General features: G+C 49.0%; 1 pseudogene; it reads left to right on the top strand.

Moving 5' to 3' along the window:
• Window positions 1-6,486: 6,486 nt before the first annotated feature.
• LOC146398253 (small ribosomal subunit protein eS27 pseudogene) lies at window positions 6,487-6,758 on the top strand (annotated as a pseudogene).
• The last annotated feature ends 493 nt before the right edge of the window (window positions 6,759-7,251 follow it).

The following is a 7,251-nucleotide window of genomic DNA, read 5'->3' as shown; positions in this document are numbered from 1 at the left end:
AAAATTGGAACGCCAGTGGGAGCAATTGCATAGGCTGGTAAAAGGACTCTATAAAATAAAGCACACGTAATGCCTGGCACATGAGACGCACTCTGTAAATGTTAGCGGACAGTGACAACAAGAATAACAATGTAAAGTTTGCCACCGAGACGCGGAAGAGAGAAGTCACTCGATCCGGGAGAAATCAGGGATCACCTCACAGGCAAGGCAGCATTTGAACAAAGTCTATAGGGTTTGAGAGGCTTAGATTCAGGGGTGGAAGGGGGAGAAGGCTCAAGGGAGGGAGAGAGTTTCAGGATGGTAGAGGATATGCCCAACGTCCCTGCGGAAGAGTGAGCAGGTCCTTCGTTTTAACTGAAGCATGAAGGAGATGAGATGCACAGAGGAGGAGATGGGTGGGCATCCAAGAGGAAGCCACGCCCCGGAAGAAAGGGCTTGGATTTTTCTCTGTGGGTCCCAGGAAACTGCCAGGAGGCATGGAGTAGATTTCTTTTGAAGTTCACGCTCTTATTTAACACGTTGCCTTACAGAAGCGATGATGGCCCTATAAACGCCATGTAACACCAAAGACATCTGAAAATGTTTGATGCGAACCCCCGCCTCGCCTTTTTGGCCTCCCCTTGGCATACGGAGTTCCCAAGCCAGGGAACAGATCCCAGGCGTAGTTGAGACCTAACAGCCAGATCCTTAACCCACCGTGCCTGGCCGGGGATCGAACCTGTGTGACGGCACTCCCAAGACACGGCTGATCCCCATGTGCACAGTGAGAACTCCTCTCCACAGTCCCCCTTTTTGAAGGATGGGGAGGAGAGAGGGTCAAGCAAAGGCTCCAGGACCACATGCCAATGGAGAGCAGGAGAAGCTTCCTACACTGGGGGACGAGGTCCTGGGTCCCTCTCATTTCGAGCCTCTGCCATCCTGAGCCGGTCCCCTGCACCCACCGTGGTAGAAAGCCCCTCCTCAGGAAGAAGAGGGCCCTGGTGGTCCCCATCTACAGAGGATTCCATCCTATGCCTATTTCAACCTCCAGCTAAGAGGGTGCCTGAACCTAGGTAATGATCAGAATCACCCGTGAAGCTTTGCAAAGATGCAGGCAAGCCGGCGCCATCCTTGGAGTCGGGGTTTCTGTACTGAGGCCCGTGCATCTGTGTTTTCAACAAACTATTTATTTCAAAGGTTCAGCCTTCCAAGAAGATGCCCTTTCAGTCTCCCATGGCGGCGTATTGGAGTTACTTTGCAACGTTTCCTCTCCCTGTCTTGGGAGACCGTATCTAAGTCATCCTTGAAACTCACCCCCACCCTCCTAGCCACTAGGGCTGTTTTTGTTTGTTTGTTTGTTTGTTTGTTTTTTACATAACAGATACTAAATGAATAAATGTTTGATGAATTACAACGATGGGACAAATGAATGAAGTATTTCGTGAACCCCGTGAATAACAGCCAGAGTAGTAGCTACTATTTTTAGTGCCGGCTCTGTGTTGCCATCTAAACCTTGTACCCCTAGGAGGCAAGTACTACTCTCTCATTGTATAGTATAGGAACGAAGGCTCGGAAAGATGAAGTGACTTGTCCTAGTTTGAACAAGCTGTAAGTTGACACACTTTTAAGAAAACCCAGAGAATGGATGATGATGTCACCTGTCCTGTGCCCTTGGCAGGACTAGTGCCGCCACCGGCGGGCCCGGGAAAAAAAGAGCATGGTTGCTCTCTTCTGCCCTCTGCTGGCCTACTGGGAAGAGCACAGAGCAAGTCTGGCTTCTTTAGAAGGGTCTGAGCCCTACTTGGGTTTTAATCCCCTCTTTGTTGCATCAGTCATCCTCCTTCTACCTGGGATCTTCCTTTTGTCCAGCACGTCTCTCCACAGGCCAGGTTTGGCCACAGGCTCAGAGTGGTCTGCCGTGAGCTGTGGAAATGTGCTAGATGCCCAGCTGCCCTGGCATCTGGATTCCCCAGGGGCATTCCTGTCCTTGGACTCAGCAAGGTCCCTTGGTTAGCTCCATCTGAGTTTGTCCTAAGAGGATATGAGCTCAAACAGAGTTTGGAGGTCTCTTGAAGACCCTCCTGTCCAGGGTTTTTGACTGGGGTTCCTGGATGAGTTTCAGAGCATCTCAGTTTTACTTGCTTGGGCTTATCTCTAGTCTCTGGGATGGGGAAGAGTTTTGATTCAGATCTCCAAGTTATCAACCACGGTGCCTATTTAATCCCTACACACACACACACACACACACACACACACACACACACACACCCCTTAGAGGTGAGGGTGTCACAGCCCAGAAGGGGAAGGGATTGGCCCCAAATTGGACAGAAGATCTGCGTGGGTCAGTGGGACTTTACAGCAGCTCTTGGTACCTGGTCCATAGCAAACCAAAACCCACACTCTCCCAAGCCCGTCCTTTGCAAAAAGAGGCCAATTTTCCACTCTATCCCAGAGGTTATGTCTCCTGGAGGCTGGATAAGAGACTTGGCTTTGCTCAGAGAGCAATATACCAGCATAAAGGGACTGCTCTGTCCAGCTGGTCCCACAGAACTGGCCTGAGCTAAGAGTGCCCACATTCAAGGGGGCATGGGGCCAGTGGGCACCCTAGGGGCTGCTCTTAGCTTCTTAAAGCCTCCCTTATGACACACAGCCACCTCAAGAGATGGCTGGAGCAAACACCTATCTCCCCATTTCACAGATGGGGAAACTGAAGCCCTGAAAGACGAGGTAACTTGCTCAGACTCACAACTAAATGGCCAGTCCTTCAGCTCCATGTTTTTTGTCTCTATCCAAGCTGGCTCTGGGTTTAATGGGTTCATGTTTCAGCAAGAATGTATGTTCAAGGGTCAGATATCTATCACCTCTGCTGAATAGTATCTTTGCAATCAGCCTTTCCATAAATATCTCAAACAAGGTAGTACAAAAATAAATAACACATGTTTCAGTTCCACGTGAGCTCGTGTTATCTCCTACACATACGAGGACTGGGAAATAGCCTTCCTGCAGAGAGTTCAAGCGTCTCACTGGCACTAACCCCTAATCCCTGGCTCAGGATTTCTCTCAACTGTCTCCGACCCTTTTCTTACCCTACAGGTGATCGAACAAAACATGCAAACCCACTTTTGAAAGTAAAAGAAGGGAAGGAAGTACAATTTATGAAGCACTTTGATGTCCTAAGGACTTTCACTTGAGTTACCTTGTTCCATTGTCAGTGAATCCATGCCTTCATTCAGCACAGATGTCTGGAGGGCCACTCTGTCCCAGGCTCTGTGGTCCTGGGATGCAGCAGTGGATAGCCATGGCCTCCCTCGTGAAGGAAGTCTTCTAGCCAGACAGACAGATGGACAGCAGGGACCAAAACCAATAGAGGGGGACCAACAGGATTCTGGGTGGAGAAGGATGGTGGGGGGAGGACCGGGGCGGGGGACCTCCATGGGATGGAGAAGCCTGAAGGCATCCCGAGAGGACCCTTTACAATGAGCTAAGAGGACTGAGAAGGAACAGGCTGGGTGAAGGCAGAGGGGACAGCCTTCCAGTTAGAGGGAACAGCACATGCAAAAAGCCTGAGGTGAGGCAAGACTTGGTCTAGATGCGGAGCAGGAAGGAGGCCCCCAGTGCAGAGCAGCAGGACATACGAAGAGAGAGGAAAGGGGGAAGGCAAGGGGCCTGTGGGCTCCAGAAAAGAACCTGGAGTTTTTGCAATGACGTGGTGAGGTTTGCATTCTTTGGGGGGGAGGAGAGGAGTGCCCACGCACAGCACATGGAGGTTCCCAGACTCGGGGTTGAATCGGGGCTGTACTGCTGGCCTATACCACAGTCATAGCAACGCCAGATCCCCAGCTGCATCTGAGACACACAACACAGCTCACAGCAACACCAGATCCTTAACCCACTGAGGGAGGCCAGGGGTCAAACCTGCATCCTCATGGATACCAGTCAGATTCATTTCTGCTGCATTCTTACTTCTGCTCCCATTTTACAGTTAAAGAAACAGAAGACAGCACAGAATATTGGGGAGTTCTGAGTTTGGGTGGGTTGCTGTTTGGAGGGTACCCCCATGATGGTCAGAAGTGGGGGTGAGGTCCCACGCACCTACAGCCAACTAATCTATGACAAAGGAGGCAAGAATATACAATGGAGAAAGGACAGCTTGTTCAATAAGTGGTGCTGGGAAAACTGGACAGCCACATGGAAAAGAATGAAATTAGAACACTCCCTAACACCATACACAAAAATAAACTCCAAATGGATTAAAGACCTAGATATAAGACCAGACACTATCAAACTCCTAGAGGAAAACATAGGCCAAACACTCTCTGACATAAACGACAGCAACATCTTCTCAGATCCACCTATCAGAGTATTAACAACGAAAACAAAAATAAACAAATGGGACCTAATCAAACTTCAAAGTTTCTGCACAGCAAAGGAAACCCTAAACAACACAAAAAGACAACCCACAGAATGGGAGAAAATCTTTGCAAGTGAATCGACTGACAAGGAATTAATCTCCAAAATTTACAAACAACTTCTGCAGCTCCATACCAAAAAAAAAAAAAAAAAAAAACAAAAAACCGTCAAAAAATGGGCAGAAGATCTAAACAGACAGTTCTCCAAAGAAGACATACAAATGGCCAAGAAACACATGAAAAGATGTTCAACATCACTCATTCTTAGAGAAATGCAAATCAAAACCACTCTGAGGTACCACCTTACACCAGCCAGAATGGCCATCATCCGGAAGTCTACAAACAATAAGTGCTGGAGAGGGGGTGGAGAAAAAGGAACCCTAGTACACTGTTGGTGGGATTGTAAATTTTCAACCACTGTGGAAAACAGTATGGAGCTTCTTCAGAAAACTAAACATAGAACTACCATTTGATCCAGCAATCCCACTCCTGGGCATCTACACAGAGAAAACCACGACTCACAAAGACACATGTATTCCAATGTTCATTGCAGCACTATTTACAATAGCCAAGACATGGAAACAACCTAAATGTCCATTGACAGAGGAGTGGATCCAGAAGATGTGGTACATATATACAATGGAATATTACTCAGCCATCAAAAAGAATGAAATACCAGCATTTTTTGCAACATGGATGGACCTAGAAACTATCATGCTAAGTGAAGTCAGCCATACAATGAGACACCAACATCCAATGCTTTCACTGACATGTGGAATCTGAAAAAAGGACAGACGGAACTTCTTTGCAGAACAGATGCTGACTCACAGACATTGAAAAACTTATCATCTCCAAAGGAGACAGTTTGGGGGGTGGGGGGATGTGCCTGGGCTGTGGGATGGAAACCCTGTGAAATTGGATTGTTATGATCATTATACAACTACAGATGTGATAAATTCATTTGAGTAATAAAAAAAAGGTTATAAAAAAGAATATTCGTCATAGTATTTTCATAATTGCATATATTAAACAGAATGTTCAAGGAAAAAAAAAAGTGGGGGTGAGGATGGAGGCAGGCAGCGGAATTCCCCCAGATGCCACCTGATGGCAGGGCAAGGTCAGGGCCAGGCCGGAGGCTGAGCGGTGGGGAGCCCCTCCCCTGCCTTCTCTCCCAGGGTCTCTTGGAAGTGGTTGGAAGAGGTAGGAAAGGAGGTGATTATCAAGATGGTCCCCACTGTGGGGCCACCAGGGGGGGTGGCTGGCAGGTCACTGAGCCACATCTAAAGTTCTCACCTGCTCTCCAGCTGCCCGAGCCGAAGGGATACGGTACCTGCAGGCCCTACTGTGAGTGAGTCCTGATGCCCTGGATCCAGGATGGAGGTTCATCTCTGAGCTGGTGAGACTCTTGTGGGGGCTGTCCAGGTGCCCAGAAATGCATTCAGGACAGAGGGGGCCGCCTCCCCAAGGAGGGGCAGAGGGCTGGCGCTGGGCGGGCTGCAGACCCCTCATGCTTGCTCCTTTGAAGAAGCATCCAGAGGATTTTTCCCTCCCCTTGAGGATGAAGAATGAAGGCAGAGGTGCCAAGGAAGCTGTGATTGAATTTCCCCTCTGGGATGCGAGTGGGAAAGACATCATCGCCCACAGGGCCTGGGCACACCCGGGCCCTCATCCTCCCCTGCACCCACTCCCCTCATGATGCACTTTCACCGGAGAGACAAAGATGCCGCATGGACTCTGCCCCTTCCAGCTGTGGTCCTTGTTGGTTGGTTGGTTGGTTGGTTGATTGATTGTCTCTTTAGGGCTGCACCTGCTGCATAAGGAAGTTCCCAGGCTAGGAGCCGACGAAGCCACAGCTGCAGCAACGCCAGATCCAAGCCACACCTTCGACCTACACCATAGCTCAGAGCAATGCCGGATCCTTAACTCACTGAGTGAGGCCAGGGAAAAACCCACATCCTCGTGGGTACTGGTCTGGTTCTTCACCCGCTGAGTCATAATGGGAAGTCCTGGTTTATTTAAATGTTAATGTGTTTGGATTTGTTTTTCCCCTTTCAAACATATTGTAGCCTTTCCGGCGGTGATGATGTCCCCACAGAACATGCCTCTGACAAAGGATCGCCTTCATCCCTCTCCAGAAGAGAAGAGGAAACACAAGAGGGAGCTCCTGGTGCGGAGTCTCAGTTCCTTTTTCCTGGATGTGAAATGCCCAGGATGCTATAAAACCACCACCTGCTTTAGCCATGCGCAAACAGTACTTTTGTGTGTTGGCTGCTCGACTGTTCTCTGCCAGCCCACAGGAGGGAAGGCAGGGCTTACAGAGGATGCTCCCTCAGACCAGAGCAGCGCCAAAAGCACCCGGAATCAAGATGAGTGGGAAACCATCCCAATAAACACTTTTTGGATTAAAAAAATTAAAAAAAAATAAAATAAACACACTGTAGCTTTTGTCTAGTTTTGTATTTTTTAAAAAGGGTTTCCCATGGGGTCTCAGCTTCAGCTGGGCCCTGAAGTCTGCTGCCTCTGCCACTTGTGACCCTCCCTTTGGCTGACCTGCTCTCCTTTCCTGGCTCCCAGGGACAAAGGCACCTTGACGGACCCCCTTGATCATATCAGCTCACATGTCTACACCGTTACCTGTCAGCTTCACTCTAATCACCCATCATGAGTTCAATTCTTTAATCACCATGACGACCCTTTAAGGTGAATGCAGTATGAACCCTATTTCTATAGATGAGGAAACTGAGGACAGAGAGGTTAAGAAACCTGCCCAAGTCCACCCAGTTAGTAAGTCCAAGAGTGGAGTTCAACCCAGGAAGTTGGGCTCCAGGGCCAGCTTGGTCTGCTGTGGGCTCTAGTTCAGGTT

Source organism: Sus scrofa, chromosome 12 (assembly GCF_054392235.1).
Source record: "Sus scrofa isolate SSC_HxYL_T2T_F1_AM1 chromosome 12, Sscrofa_HxYL_maternal_Yorkshire_Landrace_v2.0, whole genome shotgun sequence".
NCBI classification, from domain to species: domain Eukaryota; kingdom Metazoa; phylum Chordata; class Mammalia; order Artiodactyla; family Suidae; genus Sus; species Sus scrofa.
The sequence above is the reverse complement of the archived record's forward strand: the minus strand, read 5'-3'. Positions and strand labels throughout refer to the sequence as shown.